Source organism: Telmatherina bonti (assembly GCF_933228915.1).
Source record: "Telmatherina bonti genome assembly, chromosome: 14".
In the NCBI taxonomy this organism is placed as follows: domain Eukaryota; kingdom Metazoa; phylum Chordata; class Actinopteri; order Atheriniformes; family Telmatherinidae; genus Telmatherina; species Telmatherina bonti.
Window position 1 is genome coordinate 27,667,325 of NC_136612.1, and position 17,559 is coordinate 27,684,883.

Genomic DNA, 17,559 nt, shown 5'->3' on the forward strand with positions numbered 1-17,559 from the left:
ACAGCAAATGACTCGATTTTGATGCAACTGTGCATTTGAAAAGTGAAGAAATGTTCCTAATACTGGATTTCTGGTGGGATTAAGCTGCATTTTGTGCTCAGTTACTAACTAGATTCCCTGAATGATGTATTTTTCTATACTTAGCTGAGATGAACACAGAAATGAAAGCACTACAATTCCAAATGAAGACAGATTCATTCTAACAGTGAATTGTGAATTTTGGTGATATTTTACAGTGTTCCATCTTTTCTTCCCTGTATCAGTTTTAGTTTCTCTGTGGACTGCATGCACATATGTTTGTACTTCTATCAGCCACCACATAACCCTGAAAAAGAATTTAGATATAAATATGCATGCATAAAAGAAACTGCTGTGCATGATAAAAAAATGCTGCTTCGTTCTCTTCAGGCCCACATCAGTGAGTTTAAATTTCATCTGTCCAGAACAGCTGTTCCCAAATAAACTGTGGTTTATCACTAGGTTTCTTCGCATAGTTCAGGCTACTTAACAATGCAATCAATGTCATGTTTTCTTCTCTTGACTTTGTCAAATAGATCGTTTCTGTCTGTGCTGCAGAAATAAACATTGCACCATTTCCGTGCCCTGTTGACTCTGGACTCTGGAAAAATTACAGTGTAGCAAAACTTTTAATCAGTTTGTGCATACAACAAGATGCACACATACACACATACACAGTCTCAACCCGCTTTAAATTCCTCAAATAAAAGTAATGGCATTCTGAAATTTTTCATATAAAACTCTTCATGCCTCAAAAGGATTTTTTTTTCCAGTTTTATTAAGTGTGCCAAGGTAAATGTAGCAGTGTTTAAAACAAATTTGTAAAAGGTAAAGTATGGAAGTTGTTTATGTGATTTTTTTTCAATAAATAACAAGTGGTCTTCCTCAGGAAATAAGCATTCAGCCTTCAGTATATTTATGTCACTGATTCGCATGCATTTTGTCCCCCAGCTCCCCTGGAGTAAAAGCCCCCTGCTGCCTTTCGCTGGCTGCTCTACAATTCTGTTTGGCGCGATCAGTATCACTACTCCACACTCGCCTCTCAGCATCTGCCCAGTGGCATCTCAGCCACATTTCATGTCTTCCCCTCTAAACCTGCCTTTCCTCAGCCTCCTTGCCCTTTGCTCACCATATTCACTTTACCCTCCCATTCACCGGCCATGCTCTTGTTCTCTGCAGCCTTTCTGCTGCCTGGTGTGACATTTGCCATTTAGACAAGAGAAGAGGGATACTTATCCAAACTCTGACCTTTCTCTCACCCATCACTTGCTCCCTCTCCTGATATTAGCATTCATAGAGCCAGTTTTGAGAGAAAAATCATTTCCAAGGATTAAAATCACATTTTCCTTTCTGGTGTGTGTTTTGACTCGCTTCGAGTTGGGTTTTCCTAATTTGATTATTTTCACTTGGTGAGCTGTCTGACAACTGTACTTAACTGCCTTGTTTATTTCAGATAACCGCTGCAGCTGCAGAAAAAGTTAATGAATGCTCATTGAATGCCACATGTAACAAGTGGCTTTGAGGCATTATGTATTCAGCTTATTCAGGAGCTGGCCCCCTGACAATCTACTGTACATTTCCTATCCAGGTAAAGCTACTGGAGGTGTCCTCTTGGGACGTTATAAATACCTCATTATATTTAGCCTCTATGTGAAGGACAAGTGCCAAAAGTTCTCATCTGCCATGCCATGCAAACAAGTAAAGGTTAAAAACAGACTGTCTGTTGCTATACAAAAATGTTTTCTACTATTTTAAGGCATACAGGGGCTCAAAGGGTTCAGATGACTTACCTGACATGTCAAAGCAAGCACCACCCAACAATCACCTTGTCAAAGCTGTGATCTCCCTTTCCTTCCTTCCAGCAACAGCAGCAGGGTGCAAGTGACACATATGGCCAATTATAAGTGGATGTTGAGAAGATGATGTGAGCTGAAAGCTTGTTCACACGTGGTGGGTGTCCAGACGGCCAGGGGATTCGTGTTGGAGGGCCATGTGAGAAAAAAGCTTATCAATAGCAGAGCTCTCCTCTTCTCTCCTCGCCATTCTTCCATGGATCTGTGGTATATCAAAGACTACTTTTTAGCTGATCAATACTGCCCCTGACTTCCCTTTATTACTCCACAGCCAGAATAGGGGTTAGAGGGAGGATGCAATATTCAGTTCATAAATCATGCAGTAAAAAAATGTCAGGGGGGTAATTGTGGTTTTCTAACACACTTTAAAGCAAGGCAGATTTTATTAGTAGGTTAACATCAGCCGGCGACCCTCATTCCTTCTCATTATGGGCTCATGGAGGCATCAACAAATCCTAAATGTTACCACAGTTCTCTGCGGACCCTGTCTTCGTATCTGAAATACATCTGCTGAACATGCATCTGCACAAACAAAGCGAGTGGCATTAAACATGATTTACTCCAATGTGATAGCCGTGTTTATTTGTCACACAATGGAGGGTTGTCGTGGTCAAACTCATCATTTGGGTTATTTTATTCTTAATCATCAATTTGTTTTGTGTATTACTTGCTTTAAAGCTAGTTTCCTGGACAAATAAGAGAGATTCTTTCTCTGTATGAATACGTTGTGCGGGTAAATGGAATGATTGCCTCATTAAGGTGCTACACAGAACTGTTCTCTATAAGTCTTTTGCCCCTCGACGTCCAATGAATTTCAATTGCCCAATAATTTCCCACCATATCCTCGAGTTACAGCGTTTTTGTCACATCTTTTAGTGATTAAATGGATCGATTTCTGTTCTCTATAGGTGATTAATCCCACAGGGTTAGAGAGATTACAGACAGGGAGCCACAGAGAAACCTTCAGAATGGATTCACACAGAGAGCCTTCCATTCATGAGGCTAATGATATTGGATTACAGGACCGGGGCTCAAGAGAGGAGAAGGGAATAATCACATGAGTTAAGAAGCAAGATAAAATAAAAGGGAAGGTTTATGATGAGAAGAATCTGTGGTCAGTGAGTTAAAAATGACCTTGAATTTCTTGCTGTCTAGCTGACCCATCCTGCTGTTTTTCGGGCTGGGATTGAAAACCCAACACCTGCTTGGCTGGTGGGGAGTCACGTCTCAGCTCTTATGTCAGGTGATATTTCTTGCAGTGAATCTTCATGTATGATTGATCATAGTCATTATTAATCAGTAACTAGCACGCAGTGAAAGGGCGCTTAGTGGTGCACCACTTCAGTCATCACAGTCATTAGGATGCCCCACAGAACCAGCTGTTTTAGGCTGGAGAGTACCAGGTTATGCTCCACTGGTGAGGTAGTAGTGAGTGGTGGGTTATGTGGTGGTGATGGTAGTCAAGGTTTAAGACATTCATATCTTCTTTCCACAGCTGTAATTTGAAGCAGAGAGTGAATTCATGACTCTTGTGGTCCAGAGGACTGGAACTCTTCCGCACACACCGTATTACGGAGTTTCAAACCTCCCCCAAAGCTCAGAAGAAACTGTGGCCATCTAATGCAATCCAGAAGAGGGGAAGGAGGAGGTGAATGGACAAGAAAGGAAGGTGAAGGAAGGAAAGCAGAGTGCTGATTTTTAAAACACATTTATGACCCACAAGGGGATCAGAGGCCCCAATCACAGCTGGAGGTCATCTGTGTTACTGGGATGGAATAAAAGGTGAAGTTGGCTCAAGCCTGTTACTCCAGGTCACTGCTCAAGCTACAGCCCTATTTCATTTGGAATGTATAAGCTGCATGCTTACAGACTGTAACAAATTATAAAGCGGAAACTGTTCTTCCTTCCCTCAATGGATATCTGAGTGTGAAGAAATGGTGTGTGTGTTTGGAAATGGTTTTTGGAGTGTTTTCATATTGATTTTGCTCCTTTTGACCTCATTGAACAGAAGTTGTTTTCACATCTGTAGAGGAACCATTCAACGCTGAAGAACAAATGGAAAGAAAGCTAATTTCTGTCAGCAGCAATCAGCTGGATTCTGATCTTTTAGACAGATATTTCATTCATTTCTTTTCTACACCTGTCCAGACTCATGGAGGGGGGACCAGAAGCCTGCCATGATTGCCATTGGACAAAGCAGGGTACACCTGGACAGGTCACAAGTGCATCACAGCTATACAGACACAGAACAAATGAATTCATAAAGACTGTGGTGCATGTTTTGAGTCAATCATATAACTGTATGCTCAAATGAGTACTGACAGGTCAGGAGGAGGCAACACAGAAGCAAACAGGGTCCCGAGGTCTAGTCTCTCATCACAGAGCAAAGGGCAGTTGCTGTCAGGAATAAGAAAACAAGCAAGTGACCACAAGCCCAAGGCATAAAGTCACACACTGTCCACAACTGTCTATCTCAGCCTGGTCAGGACACCCCTAATATCACGGGATGCTCCCCCCACACACACACACAAACGTGCACAGTTCTTTTGTCCCAAACGTACACTAAAGGCATGGAGAACTGGGGCGAGGAAGAAGAGAGACGGAGTTTAAAAAAAATGTCTGGTTGTGCCACGATTTTAAATGTGATGTCAAACAAAAATGTATGTTTTAGCCAAATAACCTGCAAACAAAGCTGCAAAAAATACCTTAATTAGGAGTTTATGCTAATTGTGAATATTCACAGAAGTACCTATAGGATACAATCTGTTTTTTAATTTGTAATATAATTTATGAATTGGCTTCTATGAACAGAGTTATAAAATGGACTGATATTGATTAGTATTTGTTTAAATTTAATTTTAACTGTACTTCAAGAAATTGGCTTAAACTGAACTGTATCTTGAAAGTGCATTAAAATGCCTTTTTTATATGTTGCCATTAAATTATTGTTTGTTATTTAGGAAAACCTGCGACATGGCTGCGACTGTTTTTTCTGGGGTCCGCCAACAAGTAACAGTTCTTAAAATAACTTGTGTTTTGGCCATTTTCAGTCAATGACCAAACATCAACTCAAATAAGCAATTATAATTTTATGATAGTTGTAATAATTTTCTTAAAGAGAAAAAAACTAACCAAAACAACAACAAAAGATGCTCTTTTATACACTGGATGAACTTGTTGTTTCTACTGACTAGAGTAAATAAATCCACAGTGCCTCTCTCCTTGAGAAGTAAAACAGCTGGAAGCACACACACACACACACACATTCAAAAAGAAAACATTCACTATTAAACAATCAGAAAATGAATTAGCATATTCCCTGAGGTATGACCACTTAGAATGTGGTAAAATAAACTGAGGGACGCTTTCATGACTCACATGACTTACAAATCTGGGTGAGCTGTGCTTGTGTGCTAACCCAGGGTGATTTTTTGGAATCCAGTCCAAGGTTAGTTTTGTGTCACACACTTCTGACGTCAGACAGTTGCAGTTATGGGGGCTAATTATGGACCAGCGCAGGGGGATTTCTGCCTCCAGTGAAAGCTGTTCATGTGGAGAGAGGTTAGTCGTGCTGCTGACTCCTTCAAAAACTGTCTGTCTGAGTGAAGCACTCATATACCTTATACCATATATATTTATATATACACACACCATACACACAAACTCGATGTAGCCTAGATTTTTTGCAGTGCAGAAAGTCTCCAGGTGGAGAGGCGATAGTTTTCCCTCAGTGCAGAAGCCATTAGTCAGAATGGAGGTGATTTATGGGTTGTCTCCTTGCAGAATTTAAATTAACTGCCATGTTGAACGGAGGTTGGAGGGAGGGTACCTCTGCTTTTTGGGTTGCTCCCCTTTGCACTCTACCTCGGTCTCGGTCCTGTTCTCTCTTTCATCCTCATGGGAGAAATTTTGGAAGTTTTTTTTTGTTTTGCTTTTTTTTTTTGTTTGGTATCCAGGTGTGATGTCAGATGGTCAGTTCACTCCTGGTAAGATTTCCCTGGAAGAAATGCTCAGCCACATGAAAACAATCTCTCTCTCTCTCTCTCTCTCTCTCTCTCTCCCCGTTCCCCATAAACAGAATCTTAAAAAAGCAACAAACAAGGTCAAGGTCAGCAGTTACTGCTGAGAGGGCACTGTGTCTTTTGGACCGACACACACTTCTACATCAGTCCAAAGACTGCAATCAAAGTTTTCACAAACACAGAATATGTAAATATATATGGGCACAGTGTTTCACTTATGTATTTTTGAATAATTAATAATGCACGTGGGTACACAGCTTCATTATTTCAGGAAGTGTTCACCCTGCTCCCAGATCCATATTAATGATTTTTATATTAATGATGTGGTGCATTTTACTCTCCTCCCTGATGGTCTCCCTATATGATCCACAATGCAAGTTTAAAGGACAGAAACTTCTTAAGAGTTCATCATAAATGCTCTCCATGCTACATGTGATTTAGTGAGATGATATCTCATACTTTCACACAATCTTTTTGTACAACACTTAATTCTAGTGGATGATCTGAGCCACGAGACAGAGGCTGCAGGCTGGCAAGAGTAGTTGGCTGGAGTTTGATGTTGTGGGTGGGGGACCTTCTCGGTGACTGGCATAGAGAGATGGCTGAGAGTAGATGATGTATGAGGGAGGGTAAAAAAAAGATAAATGAGTATTTCACATTTTACGTTTGTGCTGTGTCTAACAGAATATCCTTTAATTGTAATTTCTGGATAATTTTATAGATAGTGTATACGTATGTTTTGCTGTATTAGTACCTCAAGAGATGCTTAAGCAGCAGCTTTATTGCCTCTACCCCCAAACACACACATACACACACACCACAGACACAGACCTCTTGATTTTCTCCTGCAGGCTCGATAGGCTCGCAATGAAATATGGGGTGATTTCATTATGCATCTGTTACTCGTATAGCCTTGACCTTTAGTGTTCCTGTGCAATAGTGTTGGAGTGGAGCTAAAAGCAGGAAGCAATTATTAGCTTATGACTTAGTGAATTTATTATTAATATCACTACAAGGTACTACATTCATCATTTTGCATAATTTAATACAATTTGAGGTTGAATGAGTTTCACTTTAAGTTATTTAAAAACATGGGCACACTAAAACTGTAGCCTACAGGTGTAAAAAAAAAAAAAAAAAAAAACCCAATATAACCAAAAAGACAATGAAGCAATAATTGTTCCTGTGTTTCGCACTTTATGCTTTAATGCTTTGTTGATGCTCCTTTCTGTTTGTTCAATCGTTTCATATTTCTGAATGGTTTGCTATTTTCTGTTTGGCTGCTGTGATTTTTTAACAATTGTTTTCTATTTAGCTAACATATTTTGACTAAACTTTTTTTTTAAAATCATTATGACATTTTTTTTTGTGATTTTATGGTTCTGTTTTTTCTTGTTTATTGACTTTTCTTTCTTGAAAGAACATGCATCACTAAAAAAAACCTGTGACTTTGAGCATAAACCTGGATTTGGACCTAGAAATATGCCACATTTGAATTTTCTGAGTGTTTAAAATATTGAAATCCCTTTAATGCCTGTGTGAACAAATATGAACTTTTAACCACAAGCTCCAATATCCAAAGATACTATGATCTAGTACATCACATAATAATAAGTGAATGCGAAATACAAGAAATTTACCATCTCACTGATGAGGCTCTTCATCTACACTACACCATCCCACCTTCAGGGCTGTTGTCAATTCCACAGAATTTTGATCCTCTTCCCCTCAGGACTGAATACTCCTCTGTGTTTTTTTTTTTTTTTTTTTCTTGCTGCTGCTCTGCCATGCTGGGAGCAAGACCGGACCACAGAGAGCCTTCTCTGGACTCAAACTGTGGTTTTGACAGACTCTCAGCTTCAAGGCCTGGATGAAGGAAATCACCCAGGGACATCCCTGTGGGTCAGACAAGAAGAAGGCAAACAAACAAAGAAAAGGAAGAAAGGAACAAACACAGAAAAAAACTAATCACAGAAAAATAATCACTCAAAGAAACCTGTTCATAACTGAAATTTTAATACACATACGACACAAGTATCAAATATAAATGTAGTAATAATAAGTAGTAAATGAATAGTTACAGTCACAATTTCCTCATACTGTGTCCACTTTGCAGGACATCAAAACTAAAACCAAAGGTAATGAATTCTGTAAATGTAATATATCATAAGAATATAGAAGTCTGACCTTTCTTGAAAGGCAAATCAGATGCAAGTGCAGGAGAAAAGCAGAGCAAAGAGCGATGGGAAGTGTTTAGCAAGATGACAAGTTTTCATTTCATGCTGTGAGTGACACCTCAGCCCTGGCAAAGGTGGAAAGGTCATCCTATCATCTTGGAGCCTGAGGGGAGAAGAGTCAAGACAGAGTGAAGCCACAACCAGCTCGCTGCAGGCAAGGCAGGCTGGGGGAGAACACACATGGATCACACACACACACACACACACACACACACACACACACACACACACACACATCCACATAATACATTACATTATCACATTCATTATAATTCTTGGATATAATAGCCTTTCAGCCTTATAGGTCAAAGAACAGGTCTTAGGCCTCTCACTTTTCTTTATTTTACTAACTGGAGGACAAGGAGTTAAACCATAGTTTTCCTGCAGCTCTGCTGCTCAGCCAGGAAAGGAAAAAAAAAGACAACAGGTAAACAGATGGAAAAAAAACCAGCCTTGGTTTATGGGTGAAAAAATTTAGCTACCCTGAAGCTCTATCTTCATGATAGTTTGTATCCTGCTCATAACTGATATGTCTGTGTAATCAGCTAGTAAATATTTCATAATCTTACAAACAGAGCATGCAACTGTAATCAGCTCGTTGCAGTAAAGAGCGCATGTAATAAGGCGGGTTTGACTGCACGTGTAACATAACGTGCAAAGTGATTACAACATGTCATAGTCACCAAGTGAACTAGGAAGCCTCCTAGCATGGAGAAACACCAGACTGAGTTGGCTTCTGGTTGGTGAGCTCTGCTCTGCACAGTCACAATTACTATGTCTTGTAAAATGCAGTGCTGTTGCATGCCTTAGTAAACAGGTCAGATGTCAGGCATGATAGAACCATGGCTGCTGCAGTGAGAAGAAATACACAGCCTCAGGGTAATTAGTGTGTATGTGTGTGTTTGTGTGTTGCTTTTTTCGCTCTGGAGTCATGTCCTTCACTGTCTGTACCCACCTGGATATTCTGTGCATTGCAGTGTGCGTCAGCAAGAAATTACTGAGGCAGAGAGCTTTAAGCAAATAAATATTCATTTGCCTAGCACAGTCAAACAGCCTCTCCCCCAACCCAAAAAGGATCCTCTTTCTCCCATCTTTTTATCATTAAACAAATCAACACATAGTTATTTCTCAGACTGTTTGGAGAGGCTGAGGGCAGTTTCCCATCTGAACTCATCTATTTTCCTTCCCAGTTTTCTTTAAATGCACAAATGCACAGTCCGCTCCACTCACCATCTTCAATTTTGACTTCCTTTGCTTTATTTTCTATGTTTTGAAGCCCACCCCTCCCCTTGCTGTCTCCAAACCATCTCAGTGGGTGCCAAGCAGTCACAGCAGTGGCTTGATCCTGGCACTTATGAAAGAAACTCTTTGATAAGCCTCAGCCAGGAGCAACACAAGGGAAGCAATCAGAGACACAAACTCAACTAGAGATGAGCCATCTACAGTGTTTGCTTGTGTGTTTGTGATGTTTTTTTTTTTTTTTTTTTTTTGACCCGTTAAACTTTCCTCTTGGAAAAAAAGAAAAAAAAAATGAAATCCATAAAAGTCTTTTTTTTCCCCACTGTTTTATGTTTTTGCGGTTTTTCCCTTGTGCACCTCTGAAACTCTTGGAAACACATTTGTTCTGCCTCCCCATCTCTTTGTAACCAGGGAGAACAACAAAGTGATTAAAAGCTTTTGAGGTGTGTTTGGATGTGGCTGATGTCTGGACGCTGTGCTACTGAGGTTGTACTTTCCTGTTCTTTCCCTGTCCTCGCATCTGCTCACCTGTTGTATTTCAAAAACTTTCTTTGTCATCTCAGTGTGATCAACCGTACAAATGATGCCTGAGATTTAGTTTATTAATCATTAGCTTTTTTTTTTCACTTAGAGCTCATTTATTAATTTCTATTATTAGTTGTGAGTGCCTTTTATCAGTGTAATCGAAACTCACATTATGTTTAAAGCTTTCTCAATCTCACTGCAAATCAGATCAAATTTGGCATTTGTCTTGCATCCTGTCTCTTATCTGAGCTCTCCCCAGCCGGTAAACATCAGGAACATTGTTATTCTTGTCTCATCTTGTTCTATGTTCCTTTCCCTCATTGTTTTTTTCATGTCTTTCAATAATGTCCTCTTGGGTGTTGTTGATTTGTCTCCACAATGTGTCCAAAATGGCTAATGTATGGTGAATGACAGGTGCACCCGCACATCATATATACAACAACACTCTGCATATGTGAACAGAAATGCTCATGGGAAAGCTGCAAGTAAAGAGGAGCACTGCGAATATAAAAACGTAATGTAAAAAAAAAAAAAAAAAAAAAGAAATATGTTGCAAACACAAAAAGGGGCTGCAACAACAAAAAAAGTGCTGCAAATACAGAAAAGTGCTGCAAATACAGAAAAGTGCTGCAAATACAGAAAAAGCGCTGCAAATACAGGTGAAAAAAAACATCATAGCATTGCTTTAAATACATACATTCAAATATTCTGTTTTTGACTTTACAAATGTACAGCCCTACCCATCTGAAAGACATAAAAGTCATGCTATTTAAGCTACTTAAATAAATGAATGGACAAATGAAAAACTATGCAGTCCAAAACGGATTTTACTCATCTGGAAAATATTCTGCCATGACACTATTTCAGGAAACCCCATTCAGGCACATTGCTTTTTGGGTCACTCACCAGCATCAGAATTATTCAGCAACAATCAAGAACAAGAACCACACCATATTGCGTGCTGGAATAATTGCTCTCCCATAGTCTCTGGTTACAGCCAGTGCTGCCCAGTTACATGTTGATATTCTTGGCTAAAAGCCAATAATGAAGAAAAGAAGAGATGGAAAAAATAGAAATGGAACTGAACAGGAGTAATTTAATTGCATGGCTGCATGCATGACCTGTTAATTATCAAGCAACTATTGTGCTAAAATCTGATTCACGAGAAGTTTTTGACAAATCTACCAAATCCAATTCTTTTAGATGCATTCAGTGTTTTGCTTATTTTATGGAATTATATGTAGCAAATTTGATGAGTCTAAAATAAAGGGGTATTTTTTTTAAACCCTTTTTTATGTGCACTGGACTGATATATTTTTTATGTGACTGTGAGAACTAGAGATGGGTGGATTTGTAATTTGAGGAATTAGATCCTGAAGTGCAGAAACCAGTTGTGGGGGTAATGCGTTACAAAGGAACACACTACAAAAGAACACATTACAGAAACAACATTACTTTTTTGGGAAACGAAAGTACGAAGTAACACATTGCACTTAAAATATCCATATCAAAATTACTTTACCATCTGTAGAAGCTCACTTTCCTGCATTGTCCGAGTCTTGCATGCCTTATGTGTGACGTTCTAATCCATTAAAGTGGTATGTGCATGTGCTGCCTGTGTGTATCTGTCTATGCCTGGACACTGCTCAACTGTCCACATCTAGATTTCACAGAATAAAACAATACAGTTCAGAACTCATTGGAGTTTTTTTTTCTTATTAATTTTTTTATACTGAACAATGGGGAAAAAAACCCTCCTCTGTTATATCAGCTGATCAGTCTGATTGATAAGTTGCTGTGCAAAATTCTTCATCAATCAGAGATCTGAGCTCGCTGATAATGTACAAGTTATGTTTTTTTAGAACAAGTTTAATTACCTTTAGTGCGTTTAGTAAAGCCTACATAGAGGCCTGAGTTGAGAGTTAGATCTGAAGGGAGGGTGGTTCTTGCAGGAAACAGTTCATAGATCTCATTTACATGAGAACACGTAGTTGATGAGCTGCAGGAGGCTTTTCAAAGCCAGTCCAGGCAGATGACTGCCCTCCCTGAGCCACAGGTTCTGTCAGAGATTTTTCCTTCCTGTTAAAAGGGAGTTTTTTTCCTTTTTTTTCTTTTCACTCTTGCCTCATGCATGCTCAGGATGGGGGATTGGATCAAATTCAAGATTTGATGCAATCTGTTGCTTTTTCTTAACTAGACTATTTATTATGAATTGGCTCAAACTGATGTGTCTGTAAAGTGTCCTGAGATGACATTGTTGTAAAGTGGTGCTATACAAATAAAGCTGAATTGAATGTACTTGAATAGCTAGTAGCATGTAAGATCACAGCATGACCTCCTCATAGCTTCCTTTATCCTGTTTGTGGATTTACAGGGAGGCATATTTCTTCCTGCAGACAGCACATGTCTGCACAGTGTTTCTTCATGTTTTAGGGTAACAAACCCAACACTGACACAAACACAGTATAGGCGTACAATATGACGTTTGATGTTGATGGACATGTGCTGGAGTATCTGAAGAATCCAATTTTTATCTCAAAGATCTCAGTTTGACTCCGGTGGGAAACTATTCTTGTTCCTTTATTTTAGCCTTTACTCTGCGTTCACAGCTATTTGTGTCATTCCTCGTCTATGCAATACCTTTCATTTGGATTATTCAACAAAGTCCCCATGTTAGTTAAAAAAAGCGACTCAGTCAGACCAAAAAAAAAAAAAAAAAAAGGATTAAGATTAAGAAGAGAGATTGGCATGAGATGCATCAACATTTTTACATTATGTAAGATAAACTGAATTAATTTCCTTCAGAAATACATGTAAAGTGATGACATATTTCTAAACTGGGCTCAAACTGATTTATCAAAAAGAAAAAAAAAATAGAAGGGTATTTTCCTTTAACTCTTAACATCTGATTTTCATTTATTTTTTCAGACAAAGAAGCTGTTAAAAAAACAAACAAACAAAAAAATTTCACACTGGGTTTACATGCTACAGATACTAGACACATCATCTGTAGCATGTACTGCACTATTAATCTCTCAACTGAATTCCAACCTCCATACATGCAGAGTCCAGATGTTTTCCTTATTATTATTACTTTGTGCATCTTCAATGCATTTGCCTACAAAAAAACCACAGAGATTTTTCATATTTGTAGAATTCCTTACATGTGCCATACAAACCTGCTCTCATTTTATCATTGATCCACACAATATGCCACTTCAGAGCTTTAGCCTCGACACCAAACGCTGCAGTATCTTGACATTTTAGAGACCGGGTTTTGACTTGTCTGTGGATCCCAAGAGAGTTCTTTTCTTCTCTGTGTGAGTTTTCCACTTGCTTTTTGGTTTCAACAAGGTAACACAGTTAGGGTTAATAAAAAAAGAAAAAGAAGCCTTGTTTTGAACTGGACATTAAGAAGTGGAGCATGAAAGTGAAGATAATTAAAAATCTGCTAAGATGAAAGCAAGGACAAGAACCAATAGCAGCCACATATTAACACATAGTGTCTCTGCAGGCAGGAAGCCGATATACCATGTCGCTCATAACTGTCTCACATTACCACTATGTGTTCAACAATAAATCAAGGCAGAACAATTAATAAAGCTGAATTATTTTTGCTTCAACTGGATTTATATATGATATCTTCATCAAATGTTTTGTGCCCCATTAAGTCACAACAGCATGTTCTGCATACTTCATCCATCACATTCTATAAGATGTATCACGTTGTGACCACTTTTGATCCAGAAAAGGTGATGCATGGAGTAACTTCTCTGTGACGCATTTTTCTATCAGATACTTCTTATTCTTGTTAGCTGACAATACGAAGAAGGTGTTCTATATTGTTGGATCTAAAAACCAAACATAAGTGACAAAGAACAAAGTCAGGGCTCAAATCACAAGCATAACCGCGGGGAAGACAACTCAAGAAAACTCTGAGCTTCTTCAAACTGCCTCCAGGTGATCAGCCTTGTTATTCACTCTGCAGCACAACAACATACTCAAAGGCATTTCATTGGTTAAGCATCATTGTGTGATCGTATAGTATTGGTTATCAGAAATCATGTAAGTGCAGGGAGGAATTAGGATATGCATGAAAAGCTTGTCGTTCTAGTTTGAAACACAGGAAGTATCTGAGGGTGGTGGTCTGTGGGTGGTGGCTGAAACTGGCTGAACCCCCAGAGCTATTTTCCAGCCACAACCCTTCTGTAGAAATACAACATAATCAGCAGTAAGCCTAATATTTCCTTCATAGCAAACTGATAACATGTATTTGCTGTGATAAACTCCAACACATTTAATCTAGGATGCAAGGATCAGGTGGGATCCATGGAGCGTCCATTTTTTTAACTGCTTAATCCAATAAAGGGTCGCGGAGAAGCTGGAATCACTGGGCAAGAGGTAGGTACACCCTAAACAGGTCACCGGTATCTCTGGACATAGCATTAAGTACTGAATAGATCTGTCTCTGCTGTGTTTTCATCACAAGCAAAGTGTTGCTGGCACTCATGAGTTCTATCTGAACATGTTGGATGCTCTCCTGCAAAACAGATCAGTTCATCTCATGTTAGGACCAGCTGTTACAGCATTAAACACCTCCATTTGTATTTCTTGCTCCTCGTTCCAGTGTTTATATTTCCATTTTTCCCTATTTCTTTTGCAGCCCTTTCCCTCTGTTTGTCCTCTCTAGTGTGCATTGATCTGTGCGGTTCAGAAATATAGAGATTTGGGTCACAGTGATGTGACTGGCACTTACAACCAGCAGGTGTGAGGGGCAAACAAAGGGCCCCTAAACAAACCCCCAAAACAATTTAGGGCTTGTGTGCTTCCTCATATAGACAAACTCGATGACTGTTATGAGGAGTGAAACAAAACAGACAAATATGCATCACAGTCGCACCTGGTGTGCCGGTTATTTGTGTATCACACACACTCTCCTCAGTGATAAATTAGACAACCGCCAACTGACGCCATAAGTCTCCAACTGAAGTTTAATGATGATGAAGAATCAGAAATGCAGGAAAGTAACTGGTGATATGTCATGTGTAGTGGTGACAAATAGTCAGGCATCTTGCTCGTTGATCCATCTCAATCCATCACAAGAGCGCCGTCCAGCTCAGGCACAAAGTGTCCCAGCCAGAAACACTCGACGATGAGGAAAACCAGGAGCTGGCAGTCGATGACCATGCAAGCTGACAAATAAACAAAACTTTAAACAGATTAGAGCAATTTAGCAAAATAATCAAAATGGACCATTTATCCTGGACTATGTATACTATATCACCATACCAGATTTTTTTTTAAATATTGATTTCCATACTTTGCCATACTTCTGGGAGCTCGAACAGGCGACCTCTTCTAATAGCAGAATGTGGAAAATGCACTTTGCTCAACAGCCACGATAAAGAGTTTAAAAACCTGCAATCACCATGTTTTCTTGACTTTGTTCCACACACAAAAACAGCTTCAATTGAACACTGACTTTCTCTGTCAGCATGCCAGCAACCTTCAGTATTTCTGCACACATTTTTCACCATGATGATGTCCACGTTCAATGTCTCATTTAAAGATGAAGGAGGAGGTGACAGTAGGTGCCAAACCACCTTTTCTGGTGAAGCTCTTATGCAACATCCTTGTGCAAAGGATTGTAAGTTTGAAATATGCCTTGCAGGATTTATCAATGGTAACTGCACTTTTCTTTCCTTTTCTCCATTCATAATTTCTAACTTATTCCAGTTTCACTCTCAGGTATTTAGTTTAAGCATTAAAACAATTAGGGTAAATAAAAATGTAAGTATGTAAGCAATATTTATTTCAATAGTGCTTTACTCAGATAAAATCACAAAGTTCTTTACTATAAAATGACCAAAAACACAGAAGCATGAGAAACAGGCAACATATAATAAGGGATAAGAACATATTAATAAATATTACATATGCTCTACTAAATATACTTTGGTTTTGTTTACATGATACCTGCTGTCCATGCCACAGCTTACACATTTGAATGGATTTACATTGCCTGCATAATTTGGCTTCATCTCATGGTCCAAAGACATGCAGGAAACTGTACATTTTCCCTAAGAGTGAGTGTGACTGAGTAGTTTGTTTCTATGTATTGGTCCTGTGATGGACTGGCAACATGTCCAGGGTTCATCTTGCCCCTTGCCTAGTAGCTTTCCTCAGAAAGGCTCCAGCCCCACTGCAACCATGCACTGGAATAAATGGGTACAAATCAGATAGATTGATGGATGCACTTCCCATCATCTCATATTAATGCTTCACTACCAAAAAGACATTTGGCACATGATACCATCTACCAGTTAACAATCATAGATTGTGACTCTATGTTGAATGATTACACCGACTGGATTTCTGATGTGATTCAAAACCAGAAATATTGCTGCCAAAAAAAAAAAAAAAAACTCCCTCCTCAGCTACCAAACCTCCCCCCCAATCAGCCATTCATACAGTTATAAACTTGAAAAATTCTGTTGTCCATCTTGATGCATTTGTCAGTAAAACTTTTTGAACTGTATCAGACCATAAACACCAAGAACAACGCCTGCGTAAACAATACACACCTTTCATGAGGAATGTTTGCCATCTACACACTTTGTCATTTGCTTTCTTACTTTGCCATTCATCACTCCGAGGGATGAAAATGTCAAACAAATGACATCACAGCTCTATATGGATTTTTTTTCTCTCCCAAACAGGGCCCTTAATTTGATATAAACCATGGAATCAATACCCCAAAAAAGACACCAATAAGAAATCGTTTCAGCACGTTCAGGCAGAGTTGTAGGGTTATTGACGAGAATGGAAAGTAGGGGACCTGAAAGCAGAGAGGTGTCCATTTCTGTCAAACATAAGGTTATATTGGCATTTTAAAAGTTTCCATTCACTTCTTTTGCATGAGCGATTATACATCCAACTTCCTCGGCAGTCAGTCTGTCGGGCTATGAATTTGTTCTTGGCATTAAGCGCTGTAATTAGCACCTTTTTCTGAGAAGCTGCTAGCGTTTCCTGGCAGAGCAGATTTAAGTGTTGTCTTGTGCCTCTGCACATATATGCATGAAGCTTTAGAACCCACCTCCAGGAAAAGAAGAAAAAAAAAAGAGAGATTGTCTTTCCACAGCTCCATCTTTATTTTTAGAGGCTGGATGCTGATGAGAGAGAAGACAAAGCAAGAGAGTGAGAAACAACATCAGCAGTGGGGAAAGGAGGGAGAATGAAAGAGAAGAGGTAGAGCAAGGTGGTCAGAGGGGTTGCACTGGTTTTTCTGTGTTTCAGGAAACTGGTTAGAAAGACATGCAGCGTGATGAGAGTCCTTCCTCTGAGTGAGCCAGAGAGAGAAGGGGGGACGTAAACGCACCAACCTCTCACTCGATGGGGGAGCAGAGAGGAGGGGAGGCTCCGTTGCTCCCGCCATATAAAAAGCCAAGCCTGAGAACACAGCATCACAAACTCACCACACACACACACACACACACACACACACACACATGCACACACATACACAGAGCTCCAGTGGCTGCTCTGTATCTCTCACGCTCACCCACTCTCATTATTCTCTCCCTCTCCCTCTCCCTCCCTCTGTCTCGCTCCTTCTGTCTCTCACTCCATTCCTCTGGGCTCTCTGCATACTTCTTGCTTCTTCTC